The following is a 17146-nucleotide window of genomic DNA, read 5'->3' on the forward strand; positions in this document are numbered from 1 at the left end:
TTTTGATAATTTCCTTGCTTTCTGGATGACAAAATGTTCAAAACTCATCAGTACATTTCCTGTTTCGGAACTGGAATCAGCCACCTGTCCAAGGAGCACTGGTTTCTTTCAGTGGGATATGGTATACTTCTTTTGTGGGTAACAATTTTTCTGGTTTGTTTTATTTATTTAAAAATATATAATAACAAGATTATATTTTCAGGGATCATTTCTATAGTTTGTTACTAAAAAATATTAATAGACATTACTTTAGAGCAGTTTTAGATTCACAGCAAAATTGAGCACAAGGTACAAAGATTCCCTATATATCCCATGCCCCCACATACACAGTGTCTCCTACTATCAAAATCCTGTACCAGAGTGGTACATTTATCACAATCAATGAACCTACATTGACACATTACTGTCACCCAAAGTCCATAGTTGATATTTGAGTCCACTATTGGTATGTTCTATGGGTTTTGAAAAATGTTTAATGATATATATCCCCTTTATAACATTACACAGAGTGGTATCACAGCCCCGAAAATGCTGTGTGCTCCACCTATTCTTCCCTCCTTCCTTCCTAATTGCTGCCAACCACTGATCCTTTTACTGTCTCCATAATTCTTCTTTTTCTAGCATATCATATACTTGGAATCATGCTGTATGTAGTGTTTTCAGATTAGCTTCTTTCACTTAATAATATGCATTTAAGTGGTGCTTGAGTGGCTCAGTCAGCTGAGCGTCCAACTCTTGATTTCAGCTCAGGTCCTGATCTTACAGTTTGTGAGTTTGAGGCCCGTGTCAGGCTTTGCACTGACAGTGTGGAGCCTGCTTGGGATTCTCTCCTCTCCCTCTCTGTCTGTCCCTCCCCACTCTAAATAAATAAATAAATAAATAAATAAATAAATAAATAAATAAATATTTAAAAATATGCATTTAAGTTTCCTCCATGTCTTTCTATGGCTTGCTTGATAGCTCATTTCCATTTAGGCTGTTATAACAAAATACCACAGACTGGGTGGCTTATAAACAATAGCAATTTATTTCTCAGAGTTCTGGAGGCTTGAAGTCCAAAACTGGATGCCAGCATGTTTGGGTTCTGGTGAAGACCCTTTTGTGGGTTGCAGATTGCTGACTTCTCAGCGTAACCTCACATGGTAGAAGGGGCAACGTTTCCCTGGCCTCTTTTGTAAGGTGCCATTCATGAAGCCTATATCCTCATGACCTAATAACTTCGCTTTCTAACACCACTACCTTGGTTGTTAGGTTTCAGCATATAAATTCAGCGGCGGGGGGGGGGGGGGGGGGGGGCGGCATATTCAGACCATTGCACTTACTGAAAGACAACTTGATTGCTTCCAAGACTTGACAATAATGAATAAAGATGATATAAATATTTGCATATAGGTTTTTGTGTGGACATAAGTTTCCAAATTATTTGAGGAAATGGCAAGGAGCATGATTCATGGATCATATGAGTAAAGAGCATTGCTTAGCTTTATACGAAACTAACAAACTATCTTGGAATGTGGCTGTACTATTTTACATTGCCACTAGCAATGAATAAGAGTTTCTGTTGTTCCATGTCTTCGCCAGCATTTGGTTTGTTTGTTTATTTATTTATTTATTTATTTATTTATTTATTTATTTATTATTTCTTTGAGAGAGAGAAAGTGAATGACCATGGGAGCTGGGTAGAGGGGCAGAGGGAGAAAGAGAATCTTAGGCAGGCTTCATACTCAGTGCAGAGCCTGACATATGGCTTGATCCCATGATCTTGGGATCATGACGTCAGCTGAGATCAAGAGTCAGACAGTCAAACGACCAAACCACCAGGTGCCCCTTACCTTATTTTTAATATAAGGAAATATTACTTCCCATTTTCATAGAGAAATGATAGCATAGAATAAACACTCCTTTTTAAACTTAAAAAATCTTTTTGCAATAATAGCATAGTAATATTTACAGATATTGCCCATTCCTTTCTACAGCTGCGAAGTATTCAATTGTATTGATGCAGCATGGTTTTAGCTAACCCATTCTCCATTAATAAACATTTGGGTTGTTTACAGTCTTTGTTATTACAAATAGTATTTCAACGAGTTCCTTGTGAACCTGTCTTTTTGTATTTTTTTCCAATGTATCTTTGTAGATTCTAGAAGTGGAAGTGCTAAATTGAAAAGGTAAGTACTCATGTAATTTTGCTATATATTGAAAAATCCCCTTCTCTATAGGAGGTACAACATTTTGTATTTCCGTAACAGTGTATTAAGGTACCTATTTCTTCACAGCCTTGTTAACAGAGTACTTTGCAAACTTTTGGATTTTTCCCATTTGATAAGGCACCTGGGTGGCTCAGTTGGTTAAGCATCTTACTCTGATTTCAGCTCAGGTCATGATATCACGGTTGGTGAGTTTAGCAGTGCATTCAGCTTTGTGCTGACAGTGTGGAGCCTGCTTGGGATTCTCTCTCTCTCTCTCTCTCTCTCTGCCGCTCCCCCACTTGCGTTTTCTCTCTCTCTCTAAAAACTAAATAAATAAACATTAAAAAAATTAAAAAAGAAAGAATAACTCAGTGAAGTTTTAAATTGCACTTCTATTTTTATGAATGTAGTTGGAAACTTTTATGTTTAACAGCCATTTGCATTTCCTTTTCCTAAGAATTCTGTTTGTATTTCTAGCCTATTTTTCTACAGTGTTATCTTTTTTCTTTAGTTTTAGAAGCTTTCATATAGAGAGAAGAACCTTTTGTGTATAACATATACTTTTTCCAAGCCAGTCATTTGGTTTTTTTATTTAGCTGGGTTTATATTTACATTTTTATTTTTTATCTAATCAAATTCATCATTTTTATTGCTTCTGGAGTCATAGGCTCCTCACTTTCAGGTTATAGAATAATCCAATTGCGTTTCCTTTTAATACCCATATAATCACCAAAGTAACCCAGTTTGGTGGGTTGTAATGAGGAATTTTTTAAAAAGAATCAAATTGCACATAATAAAGTATTTAAAGTGCTTGGAAGTTGTCACTCCTAACTTCACAAGAAAAAAGCTGAAACTGAGGTCATGAATTTTTAGAGACATCAGAGGACTGAGGTCAATGGACAAATTGCTGCCCCCCAAAATAGAGACTCATAGGAAGCTACAGAGATTTGCAGTTTACCAGGAATAGAAGCCCAGGAGTAGTCAGCAACAGAAGTGGTTTCTATAGGAACACTTTGAAATGTAACTGATGAATTACTAAGTGTCTCAATGCAGACTAGCTTTAGAGTTAAAACCTCCAAGGGAGCCCAGGTGTTTTTTTTTTTTTTAATTTTTATTTAATTTATTTTTTTAATTTACATCCAAGTTAGTTAGCATATAGTGCAACAATGATTTCAGGAGTAGATTCCTTAATGCCACTTACCCATTTAGCCCATCCTCCCTCCCACAACCTCTCCAGTAACCTTCTGTTTGTTCTCTATATTTAAGAGTCTCATGTTTTTGTCCCTCTCCCTGTTTTTATATTATTATTTGCTTCCCTTCTCTTATGTTCTTCTGTTTTATATCTTAAAGTCCTCATATGAGTGAAGTCATGATATTTGTCTTTCTCTGACTAATTTCGCTTAGCATAATATCCTCTAATTCCATCCACGTAGTTGCAAATGGCAAGATTTCATTCTTTTTGATTGCAGAGTAATATGACATTGTATACATATACCACATCTTCTTTATCCATTCATCCATCAATGGACATTTGGGCTCTTTCCATACTTTGGCTATTGTTGATAGTGCTGCTATAAACATTGGGGTGCATGTGCCCCTTCAAAACAGCATACCTGTATCCCTTGGATAAATGCCTAGTAGTGCAACTGCTGGGTTGTAAGGTAGTTCTATTTTTAATTTTTTGAGGAACCTCCATACTGTTTTCCAGAGTGGTTGCACCAGTTTGCATTCTCACCAATAGTGCAAAAGAGATCCTCTTTCTCTGCATCCTTGCCAACATCTGTTGTTGCCTGAGTTGTTAATGTTAGCGATTCTGACAGGTGTAAGGTGGTATCTCAGTGTGGTTTTGATTTGTCTGTCCCTGATGATGAGTGATGTTGAGCATTTTTTCATGTGTCGGTTGGCCATCTGGATGTCTTCTTTGGAGAAGTGTCTATTCGTGTCTTTTGCCCATTTCTCCAGTGGATTATTTGTTTTTGGGGTGTTAAGTTTGACAAGTTCTTTATAGATTTTGGATACTAACCCTTTAACTGATATGTCATTTGCAAATATCTTCTCCCTTTCTGTCAGTTGTCTTTTAGTTTTGCTGATTGTTTCCTTCACTGTGCAGAAGGTTTTTATTTTGAGGAGGTCACAATAGTTCATTTTTGCTTTTGTTTCCCTTGTCTCCGGAGATGTGTTGAGTAAGAAGTTGTTGTGGCCAAGATCAAAGAGGTTTTTGCTTGCTTTTTCCTTAAGGATTTTGATGGCTTCCTGCCTTACATTTAGGTCCTTTATCCATTTTGAGTTTATTTTTGTGTATGGTGTAAGAAAGTGGTCCAGGTTCATTTTTCTGCATGTCGCTGCCCGGTTTTCCCAGCACTACTTGCTGAAAAGACTGCCGTTATTCCATTGGATATTCTTTCCTGCTTTGTGAAAGATTAGTTGGCCATATGTTTGTGGGTCCATTTCTGGGTTCTCTATTCTGTTCCATCGATCTGAGTATCTGTTCTTATGCTAGTACTATACTGTCTTGATGATTACAGCTTTGTAATACAGCTTGAAGTCTGGGATTGTGATATCTCCTGCTTTTTCAAGATTGCTTTGGCTATTTGGGGTCTTTTCTGGTTCCATACAAATTTTAGGATTGTTTGTTCTAGCTCTCTGAAGAATGCTGGTGTTATTTTGATAGGTATTGTATCAAAAATGTAGATTGCTTTGGGTAATATTGACATTTTAACAATATTTTTCTTCCAATCCAGGAACATGGAATATTTTTCCATTTTTTTTATGTCTTCTTCAATTTCTTTCATAAGCTTTCTATAGTTTGCAGTGTATAGATTTTTCACCTCTTTGGTTAGATTTATTCCTAGGTATTTTATGGTTTTGGTGCAATTGTAAATGGGATCGATTCCTTGATTTCTCTTTCTGTTGCTTCATTATTGGTGTATAGGAATGCAACCGATTTCTGTGCATTGATTTTATATCCTGCAACTTTGCTGAATTCATGTATCAGTTCTAGCAGTTTTTTGGTGGAATCTTTTGGGTTTTCCATATAGAGTGTCATGTCATCTGCAAAGAGTGAAAGTTTGATGACCTCTTGGCCGATTTGGATGCCTTTTATTTCTTTGTGTTGTCTGACTGCTGAGGCTAAGACTTCCAATACTATGTTGAATAACAGTGGCAAGAGTGGACATCCCTGTCTTGTTCCTGACCTTCTGGGGAAAGTTCTCAGTTTTCCCTCATTGAGGATGATATTAGCATTGGGTCTTTCATATATGGCTTTTATGATATCGAGGTATGATCCTTCTATCTCTAGGGGTATTTAATGTATTGTTGGATCCAGTTGGCTAAAATCTTGTTGAGGATTTTTGCATCCATGTTCATCAGGGAAATTGGTCTATAGTTCTCCTTTTTAGTGTGGTCTCTGGTTTTGGAATCAAGGTAATGCTGGCTTCATAGAAAGATTTTGGAAGTTTTCTTTCCATTTCTATTTTTGGAACAGTTTCAAGAGAATAGGTGTTAACTCTTCCTTAAATGTTTGGTAGAATTCCCCTGGAAAGCCATCTGGCCCTGGACTCTTGTTTTTTGGCAGATTTTTGATTACTAATTCAATTTCCTTACTGGTTTTGGGTCTGTTCAAATTTTCTATTTCTTCCTGTTTCAGTTTTGGTAGTGTATATGTTTCTAGGAATTTGTCGATTTCTTCCAGATTGCCCATTTTATTGGCACAAAATTGTTCATACTATTGTCTTATTATTGTTTGTATTTCTGGTGTGTTGGTTGATCTCTCCTTTTTCATTCTTGATTTTATTTATTTGGGTCCTTTCCTTTTCTTTTGATCAAACTGGCTAAGGGTTTATCAATTTTGTTAATTATTTGAAAGAACAAGCTTCTGGTTTCACTGATCTGTTCTACTGTTTTTTTTTGGGAGGGGTGTTTTTGTTTTTGTCTTTTTTGGTTTCAATAGCATTGATTTCTGCTCTAATCTTTATTATTTCCCATCTTCTGGGGGAAGGTTTGGGGTTTTATTTGCTGTTCTTTTCCAAGCTCTTTAAGGTGTAAAGTTAGGTTGTGTATCTGAGATCATTCTTCCTTCTTTAGGAAGGCCTGGATTGCTATATACTTTCCTCTTATGACTGCCTTTGCTACATCCCAGAGGTTTTGGGTTGTGGTGTTATCATTTTCATTGGTTTCCATGTACTTTTTAATTTCTTCTTTAACTTCTTAGTCAGCCCATTCATTCTTATGTACAATGTTCTTTAGTCTTCAAGTATTTGTTACCTTTCCAAATTTTTTCCTGTGGTTGATTTCGAGTTTCATGGTGGTGTTGTCTGAAAATATGCACGGTACGATCTCAATCTTTTTGTACTTGTTGAAGGCTGATTTTTGCCTCAGTATGTGATCTATTCTGGAGAACATTCCATGTGCACTGGAGAAGAATGTATATTCCACTGCTTTAGCATGAAATGTTCTGAATATATCTGTTATATCCTTCTGGTCCAGTGTGTCATTCGAAGTCTTGTTTCCTTATTGATTTTCTGTTTATATGATCTGTCCATTGTTGTAAATGAGGTGTTGAAGTCACTTACTATTATGGTATTATTAGCAATGACTTTGTTTATGTTTGTGATTAATTGATTCATATATTTGGGTACTATCACATTTGGAGCATAAATGTTTATAATTGTTAGGTCTTCTTGGTGGATAGACCCCTTAATTATGATATAATGCCCTTTTCATCTCTTATTACAGTCTTTATTTTAAAGTCTAGATTATCTAAGTATGGCTACTCCAGCTTTCTTTTGTCGACCATTAGCATGATGGTCAACATCCCCTTACTTTCAATCTGAAGGTGTTTTTAGGTCTAAAGTGGGTTTCTTGTCAACAGCATATAGATGGATCTTATTTTCTTATCCATTTTGTTACCCTGTCTTTTGATTGGAGCATTTAGTCCATTGACGTTTAGAGTGAGTACTGAAAGATATGAGTTTATTGCCATTATGTTTCTTGTAGAGTTGGAGTTTCCGGTGGTGTTCTCTGGTCCTTTCTAATATTTGTTGCTTTTGGTCTTTTTTTTTTTTTTTTTTTCTCATCTTTTCTCCCCTCAGAGAGTCCCCAGCGGGGCCCAGTTTTAATGGGCCTCTCGCACTTGTATTTTTACCTCCAGGGCTCCTATCATGTTCTCACTGTGAAGATGGGAGACAAATCTGCTAGTGCTTCTGGCAGGGGATGGGTTAAAGTAACCATCTTAAAATATGTTTTTAGGAAGGTCTACCCTCAAGGGAAACTATTTTACCAGAGTGTAATCAACTGGGGTTTTAGGAAAGCCTAACTGGCCTGAGGGAAGGGAAATACCCAGCTTAGGGTCATTTAAAGACTGAGACCTACTCACAGGCCTACAGAATACTTTCCCTCACCCTACACCTTGAACCACGTCAGTAGGGCTCCTGTATAATATCAGGGGATTGAAGCTAAAAGAACTATAAGCCTCAGATGCTATTTACAGAGTCTCTATGAAAATCAAAGACTAAGGGGGAGACAAAAGCAATGACAATAAGTAAAATTATAGCTTCTGACACCACAGTTACAGTAAACAGTAAACACAATCTACTCTTAGCCAGATAAACACAATTTATGGATTGTTTTGTAACAATTTGTATACTTAACATATCAATAGACATAGTTACCAATGTGTGTATAGATTACAGTCTAAGATGTATTTCTTAGTGCAGACTATAATCAAAAAAGTTGAAATCAACTGGCATAGGGAATCTCTTGACTATGCTCTCTACAAAACCAAATACTAGCAGGTATGCCCTCATTACCTATTCAAGTACAACAAAGACTTTCTCCAATTCCATGTGGGAACAGCTCACGGAAGACATGAATGATGTATATTCATGAATGCTGTTTTGTTATTTTCATTAATACAGTGGGGATCTCACAGATGGGTACTTCTCAACCAGAACTTACTTATACTTTTCAAGTCAGCATAAGTCTTTATGTCTTAGCAATTCTTCTGTCTTGGTTGTAATACCCAACGAGCTGGCAAAAGATGCCAAACAAGCTAGAGGCCCTTGTGATACTGACAGACCTGCCTACGTTCATCTTACTTGTGCCGTCATAGTCTTCATTTGCAACATTAATGTCTGTGAAGCATGTAGAGGATTTCAAGTAAAAATATGGCTTGTAATTTGTATTTCCTATAGTACAGAGCCTCTTAGTAATGCAGTCTCCTTAAGATACTGCTGTACTCCCTTGACTGCTTCCCACACGTGCACCTTTGTTGTTGCTCTGAGAACTCACTTAAACGAATCTCGCCCACTGGTAAGATCAAACACTTTTTTTTTTAATTTTAATTTTTTTAATTTTTTTTTTTTTTAGCGTTTATTTATTTTTGAGACAGAGAGAGACAGAGCATGAACGGGGGAGGGTCAGAGAGAGGGAGACACAGAATCTGAAACAGGCTCCAGGCTCTGAGCTGTAAGCACAGAGCCCGACATGGGGCTTGAACTCACGGACGGCGAGATCATGACCTGAGCCAAAGTCGGCCGCTCAACCGACTGAGCCACCCAGGCGCCCCAAGATCAAACACTTTTTAAGTCTAACTCCCCTATGAAATTGTAAAGAGACCCTGCAGACCTTTTTTTTTTTTTTTTTTAAGAGTTCAGCTTTATACTGAACAGGTTCAGAAGAGGTTTAGTCAGAAAGACCAAAACCCGTGTCACCATCAGATTCCCCGGATTCTTCATTCTTTGCTTCTACCTCCTTCTTCACAGCAGGGACAACAGTGGTAGAGGGGGCAGGACCTGGGACAGCTGGTCCAGCAACAGCTGCTGTGCCGCAGTGGGTCCACCAAGCCTTTCCTTGCAGAGGAGGCTCCCAATGTTGACATTCACCAGGGCCTTAGCAAACACGGCCCTCCAGAAAGATTACACATTTATACCAGCTGATTTCATGAGAGTATTGATCTTTTCCTCCGTGCCAGTCACCTCATCATGCTGCAGACAAGGGCCAAGGGCCGAGTACATGCAGGTGAGTTCCAGACAGAGGCTTTGTGTGGGCAAGTGCTGAGCCTGTGCACTGTGAACAGATGAAGTGAGGGCCTCTACCCAACAAGGACTAAGCTTCCTTATTTAACCCAGCCTCTATGTGTCCAAAGAATTGATTTCCTGAATCAATGTTTTTAGTACAAAAATCATGTTACCATGAGTTTATGACTTATTTCACACGTATGAAGATTTTTAAAAATTTTTTTAAATGTTTATTTTCTTGACACAGAGAGAGACAGTGTGAATGGGGGAGGGGCAAAAAGAGAGGGAGACACCGAATCCAAAGCAGGCTCCAGGCTCTGAGCTCTCAGCACAGAGCCTGACCTGAGGCTTGAACTCATAAACCGTGGGATCGTGACCTGAGCTGGATTTGGACACTTAACCAACTAAACCACTCAGGTGCCCCTTGATTTCCCCTTCATTTCTGAAGGATATTTTCAAGGGTATGGGATTCTCGGTCAATAGTTCTTTTTTCTCAAAACTCCTGGTCTCCATGAAACATATATTCTCATTCCAGAGGTCAGACTGAAAGAGTAAGCCTGTACCTGGGACATGCTACTCTCATTTTGGAAGGAAAAAATCAGGAGACTGGGTACCAAGCCATACAAAATATGCAAGCACATTTAAAACTTCTACTGAGATATCTTTTAGCCAAAGAAAGTAATATGATCTAGGCTAAAGTCAGTGGGCAGGAAAGTAGACTGTGTTCACAAAGCATGGCAAGGGTATGGAGGAATGAATATCTGTGAAATAATGCAATCTGATACAGCCTGCCATTGTTCACAAATGTTCACCCCCTTCCTCGAAACAAAGATAGTCACCCCATTCTAACAATACTCTAAGGTCTTATCCAATCAAAACATCCAGTTTGAAACCCGAGCTCTTAAAATGTATATCATGCTCAAATATAGCTTCTCTTGAGCCAAAGTCCTATAAACTAAAAACTTTGTTATTTGCACCCCACACATGCATCATAAAATGTGGAACTCATATAAATACTCTTATTTATGAGGGGAAAAGGGTAGAACCAGCAATCACTGATTCATAGCAATTCTGAAATCCCAATGAGGAACTATCATAAGGTCTACTAAGCTGAGTTAGTGTAGAAAACTTAATCAATTTTGTTTCCTGGAGGTAGGTTCATAGTCTATTGTCCTTCGTGACTCTTGACTTCATGTTCTAGGAGGTCCTTCCTTTTCCAGTATCCTCTTCAGGAAAAATTGCCCCCTTGACTAGTGAACAGCTTCCTCAACCTGTCAATAGAAAGTTGAGGGCTTGAGAATAGTTCTATTGTTCAAACAATCACAACTCCTTTTAATTCAGGCTGGTGGCAGTTTGGGCACTACAACTCTTTAAAAAATATTGTTTGTTTCTTTTTTTTTTACTTTTTCTTTCTTTATATTTTTGAGAGAGAGAGAGAGAGAGCTAGCAGAAGAGGGGCAAAGGGAGAGGGAGAATGTCAGCAGGCTCTATGGCCAGCACAGAGCCCCATGTGAGCTTGATTTCATGACTGTGAGATCACCTGAGCTGAAATCAAGAGCTTAATTTGACTGAGCCGCCCAGGCACCCCTGTTGGTTTCTTTTATATCTTTGTTTACTATTAATGCCTCTTGCCAATAGCAAGATCCAAAATTAGAAAATATTCCTTTAGGCTTAATTACAGATAATTTGAACTCTTTAGACTTCCATTGGGCCAAATCTATGGTCTCTTTATCCTGAGCCATTTTGTATAAGTGAAATGACTTAATGGGGATCACTTTAAAAGAATCAGAGGTCTTAACAAATAGCACGGTGACAACAGTCTTGATTTGGTCTTTGCACTCAAGTTTGACTAGGAGTAGTAGTAGTAGTAGTTTTAATTGGGTGTACTTTTACTTAATAGAATAAAAATAGTGGCTCTTCATATTATGAAGGATGACAAAAAAATTGTATAGGCACGTTGTAATATTAATTTTGCATGACTGCTCATATCTTCTAATCTTTATAATGTACTTCTAAAAGAGAATAGATAATACAAATTGCTTTTCTTCCATTTATTCACTTTAAAGTTTCTTTGAAACCATCCTTAAAATTGCCTACATATTACTATTGTATTTTCATATCAAAAATTTGCTCAAGTTGCTAAATTTCTAATATGCTTTCAATTCACTAAAAATAATTCAAATTATTCCATGTAAGAACATGCACGCACAACTAAAAAACAACTTTTCAGGTCCTTGACTTGGTCTTTGCACTGAGGTTTTGTCTTAATTTGCAAATAGTTTACTGGCTGGAGAAGAGAAACAGTTGCACCTTTCAACTCTGTCTCTGGATTTCTGGGTGCTCCTTTTCTCTTCCATTCTTACTTGCAAAAAGGTCAATTATTTTCTCAGCTCATCTCTTGCTTATAATGACTGGTAAGCAATTTTGCGCCAACAAAATTTTGTCTTGAAAAGTCTTTGCCAAAGTCACAAATTTATAGGTATATTTTCTACCTTTCAAGTTATCTAAGGTGATGGTTTTACCAAAATTTTCACCTGTGCATAGTATAGGTTATTTTTCCAGCCTCCTTTAACATTAGGGCTCCCATAGCAGGCATGGTACAAATACTACATATTTTATTTTATTGTTGTTACCATAGTGCCCTTGCTTCTAGGTATCAATTTCTTTGCTAATCAACTTTTATTGTAGTGACAAGCAATCTCTAAATCTCAGCAATTTATAACTGTCATTTGTCACACACATTCCTGGGATCTACTGGACTCTTTTGGGCTCAGCTTGTTTTATGCATCTTCTCTCTTTGTTGTTTTATTGTTGTTGTTGTTTAATGATGAAACAATTTATATTCAAATGTAGCCAACTGGACTCAGTTTAGATGATCCCAATTTTGTTGGCAACATCCAAAGCATCACAGTCAGGAACCAGTCAAACATATGCTTTCTTTTCTACATCTGACCTGATCAGAGTGTTGACCTTGGCCACATCAATGTCATAGATCTTCACAGCCTATTTGATCTGGTGTTTGTTGGCCTTGACATCCAAAATGAACACAGGAGTGTTGCTGTCTTCCATTTTTTCCATGGCTGACTCAGTAGTCAGGGGAAACTTGATGATGGCGTAGTGGTCAAACTTGTTTCTCCTGGGGGCACTCTTTTGAGGATATTTGGGTCGCCTTCGGAGATGCAGTGTCTTGGGCTGTCAGAATGTAGATGATGTGCAGATTATCTTTTTTTTTTTTTTTTTTTTATGACTGTGGATGCCTCTCAGCACTGCTTTCTTGGCCTTCAAAGCCTTTGCTTTGGCTTTGGCTTTGGGAGGGGCAGGGGCTTCCTTCTTTACCTTCTGCACCATCTTCATGAAAGGCACATCTTCTCTCTTTGAATAAACTCTGAGCTATTAAAAAGAAAGCCACAGATCCAAAATGGTATCATTTAGGCTGAGTCTCCAAACGGGGGTTTAATCCTTAATCTAATTGCAGTTTCAATCTCGCCCGGAGATGTAGTTTTAACCTGTCAGTTTGGAATTTTCTGATCAGCCCCAATGAAGTAAATGGCCACGTGGTTCCTCTCCATCCTCCAAAGGAAAATGAGATAATCTGCACAATAAGACCTTCTGCTCCTGACCTTGCCTGAAACACTCCTTTTCTTTTGCTAATAATTTCATTGCCTTATTCTCCTTCCTATAAACACCTTCCATTTTGTACAACTCCCCTCTACATTCTACATGGGATGCTGTCTAATTCATGAATTCCTTAACAAAGCCAATGAGATCTTCATATTTACCTGGTTGAATTTTGGAGTAGCCACTATTTGAAAGATGGTTTTCTGACTGTGGAAGGCAGAAAGAAGAGGAGGAGTGTCAAACCATGCTAGTGCTTCTAAAGCTTCTGCCAAGATATGCTGTATGTCATATATGCTCACATCCCATTTGTTAAAGCAAACCACACAGCCATCAAAGTTAACCAAAGTTAATTGGTGAAGGGAGCAAATGCTTACCATAGCACAGAAAGAAATGCATAACTATGATAAAAAAAAAATGAAATGTGCTACAACAAATATTTACTGAAAAGCAGCAGTATTCCTTCCAGCTGCCAAAGGCATTCTTATAAACAAAACAGTGTCTCTGATTTCAGAAAACTCAGTCTATTGGGGAATTCCACTAAGTAAAGAAGCAGTTGAAATGTAACGTGAGGAGGGTACACATCTGCATGCCATTTAACTCAGAATTGAGATATTAGGGAAGGCGTAACTGAACTGGTACCTGGATGGTGAACAGGGAGGGGTTAGACTCATGAAAAGAGTTGAGGAACAGTGGACTGGGTTCCCAGCAGCTCAGTATAAGCAACGTCTGAGGGCAAGATGGAGCCTGGGAAGCCAAAAATAATTCCATATGGTGTCAGGGCAGAGGCCAACGCTGTCAGATGCACAAAATAATATTTGAATATTTTGTATTCAAAAGAGAAGTATAAGCTTTAAAACTGTGGAGTCACTAGTCCCATAAACAATTGCACCATGGTATACTACTATACACTGAAACTGAAAGGCAGAAATAAACAAACCCATGCCTTTCATAGGTGGAATAGACCAGATAGCGTGGGCATTGACACTTATACAAAGTCAGAGTGAAGGCAGAAGTGGTTGTATTAAACTGCCTTGTGGCCTGGCACTTTTCTCCAGCAGGCTTTATGGGAGAAATCCTCAGTGGTGATATTGAGTGAATGCTGTTAATATGGTAATTACTTTGCTACTGGCAAGAGAAAGATTGCCTTGAGGTTTGTAGTTATATATCTGATTAGAAAATATAGTTGTTTCTGTCAATTAACTACATTAGCCAGATTTTGGGGGGAAAACCCAAATCAAAATGCAATTTAACTCTATCACTCTTCAAGAGTGTGGGTTTGAATTTGGTCTAACCAGTGTGAAGGAATCTGGAGAACATCCCTATTTTGTCTCTTAGCACAGTGGGCTGCCTGTGGAAGAGTCAAACACACTTACAACATGGATAGGCCCCATCATCCTTCTGAAATGGACAGCTGGGGAATGTTAACATGTTGATAACAAGCAAAAACAAACAAACAAACAAACAAACAACCTAAACAAAAAACACCTCTGGCTCAGTTTGTACTCAATATGCATGTATTTTAAAAGGGGAATTTTTATTTATTTATTTTTTTAATTTATATCCAAGTTAGTTAGCATATAGTGCAACAATGATTTCAGGAGTAGATTCCTCAATGCCCCTTACTCATTTATCCCATCCCCCCTCCCACAACCCCTCCAGTAATCCTCTGTTTGCTCACCATATTTAAGAGTCTCTTATGTTTTGTCCCCTCCCTGTTTTTATATTATTTTTCTTCCCTTCCCTTATGTTCATCTGTTTTGTATCTTAAGGTCCTCATATGAGTGAAGTCATATGATATTTGTCTTTCTCTGACACTGATTTTGCTTAGCATAATATCCTCTAGTTCCATCCATGTAGTTGCAAATGGCAAGATTTCATTCTTTTTGATTGCCAAGTAATACTCCATTGTATATGTATACCAACCACATCTTCTTTTTCCAGTCATTCATTGATGGACCTTTGGACTCTTCCCATACTTTGGCTATTGTTGATAGTGCTGCTATAAACATGGGGGTGCATGTATCCCTTCAAAACAGCATACCTGTATCTAAAAGGGGAATTTTTTAAGTGTAAACCATAAAGTGCTTTCAAAATAGGATCTGGTAATGCCTCCAGTTTTGTTCTTCTTTTTCAAGATTGCTTTGACTATTTGGGGTCTCTTCGTGTTCCCTGCAAATTTTATGACTGTTTGTTCTAGTTCTGTGAAAAACACTATTGGTATTTTGGTAGGAATTGCATTAAATGTATAGATTGCTTTGGGTAGTATGGACATTTTAACAATATTGGTTCTTTCGATCATGAACATTGAATATCTTTCCTTTTTTTGTGTGTCATCTTCAAATTCTTTCATCAGTGTTTCGTGACTTTCAGAGAACAGGTCTTTCACCTCCTTGGTTAAATTTATTCCTAGGTATTTTATTCTTTTTGGTGTAAATGGGAATGTTTTCTTAATTTTTCCTTCTGCTATTTCATTATTAGTGTATAGAAATGCAACAGATTTCTGTGTTTTGATTTTGTATACTGTAAATCTGCTAAATTCACTTAATAGTTCTGATATTTTGTTGGAGCCTGTAGAGTTTTCATATATAGTATCACGTCATCTGCAAAGAGTGAAAGTTTTACTTTTTCCTTAACAGTTTGGATGCCTTTTATTTCTTTTTCTTTTCCAACTGCTGTGCTTAAAACTTCCAGTACTATGTTGAATATAAGTGATAACAGTGGACATCCTTTTCTTGTTCCTGATCTTAGAGGAAAAGCTCTCAGTTTTTCACCATTGGTTTGATGTTAGCCGTGGGTTTTCATTTATGGCCCTTATTATGTTGAAGTATGTTCTCTATAAACCTACTTTGTTGAAAGTGTTTATTATGAATGGATGTTGTACTTTGTCAGATGCTTTTTCTGTGTCTATTGCAACGATCATATGGTATTTATCCTTTCTCTTGTTAGTATGATGTATCATATTATTTTGTGAATATTGAACCACTCTTTCATCCCTGGAATAAATCCCACTTGATCATGGTGAAATATTTTTTAATGCATTGTTGGATTCCGTTTGCTAATATTTTGTTGAGGATTTTTGCATCTATGTTTGTTAGAGATATACTACAAAGCTGTAGTAATCAAAACATTATAGTACTGGCACAGAAATAGACACATATTGTCTATGGAACAGAATAGAGAGCCCAGAAATAAACCCACACTTTTATGCTAAATTAATCTTTGACAAAGGAGGCAGATATACGCAGTCTCTTCTACAAATGGTGTAGGGAAAACTGGACAGCTACATGTAAAAGAATGAAACTAAACCACTTTCTTACACCATCCACAAAAATAAACTCAAAATGCATTAAAGACATTAATGTGAGACTTGAAACCATAAAATTCCTGGAAGAAAACATAGACAGCAATCATTTTGACATGAACTATAGAAACATTTTTATAGCTATGTCTCCTTTGCCAAAGGAAACAAAAGCAAAATTAAACTATTAGGATTACACCAAAATAAAAAGCTTTTGCACAACAAAGGAAACTATTAATAAGACAAGTAGACAACCTACTGAATGGGAGAGAAGATATTTACAAATGACATATTTAGTAAAGGGTTAGTAGCCAAAATATATAAACAACATATACAACTCTATACCAAAAAGGCAAACAATCCAATTAAAAAATACTCAGAGGATCTGAACAGATATTTTCCCAAAGAAGACATACAGACCACCAAAAGACACAGGAAAAGATGCTCAACATCATCAGGGAAATGCAAATAAAAACCACAATGAGATATCACCTCACACCTGTTAGAATGACTAAAATCAAAAAGAAAAGAAATAACAAGTGTTGGCAAGGATGTGGGAAAAAAAGGAATTTCGTGAACTGTTGGTGGGAATGCAAACTGATGTAGCCACTGTGGAAAACAGTATGGAGGTTCCTCAAAAAATTAAAAATGGAACTACAATATGACCCAATAATTCCACTCCTGGGAATTTACCCAAAGAATGCACAAAACACTAATTCAAAAATATATACACACCCCTATGTTTTTTGCAGCATTGCCAAAACTGGATTGCCAAAATATGGAAGCAATCTAAGTGTTCATTGATAAATGAATGGATAAAAAGGATGTGGTATATATACATGCAATGGAATATTATTAAGCCATAAAAGAATGAAATATTGTCATTTGAAACCACATAGATCTAGAGGATATAATGCTAAGAGACAGGCGAATACCATATAATCTCATTCATAAGTGGAATTTAAGAAAAAATAAAACAAAGGAACAAAGAAAAAAAGAGAAAAACAAACAAAACAAAACAAACA

General features: G+C 37.1%; 1 protein-coding gene and 2 pseudogenes across 1 annotated transcript in view; all 3 read right to left on the reverse strand.

Moving 5' to 3' along the window:
* The window catches only part of EIF3E (eukaryotic translation initiation factor 3 subunit E), a 251034-nt gene that overhangs the window by 122138 nt on the left and 111750 nt on the right, over positions 1 to 17146 (reverse strand). The window lies entirely within an intron of this gene.
* On the reverse strand, positions 8714 to 9307 carry LOC122210598 (annotated as a pseudogene).
* Positions 11812 to 12559, reverse strand: LOC122211198 (annotated as a pseudogene).

This window comes from Panthera leo, chromosome F2, assembly GCF_018350215.1.
Source record: "Panthera leo isolate Ple1 chromosome F2, P.leo_Ple1_pat1.1, whole genome shotgun sequence".
Lineage (NCBI taxonomy): Eukaryota > Metazoa > Chordata > Mammalia > Carnivora > Felidae > Panthera > Panthera leo.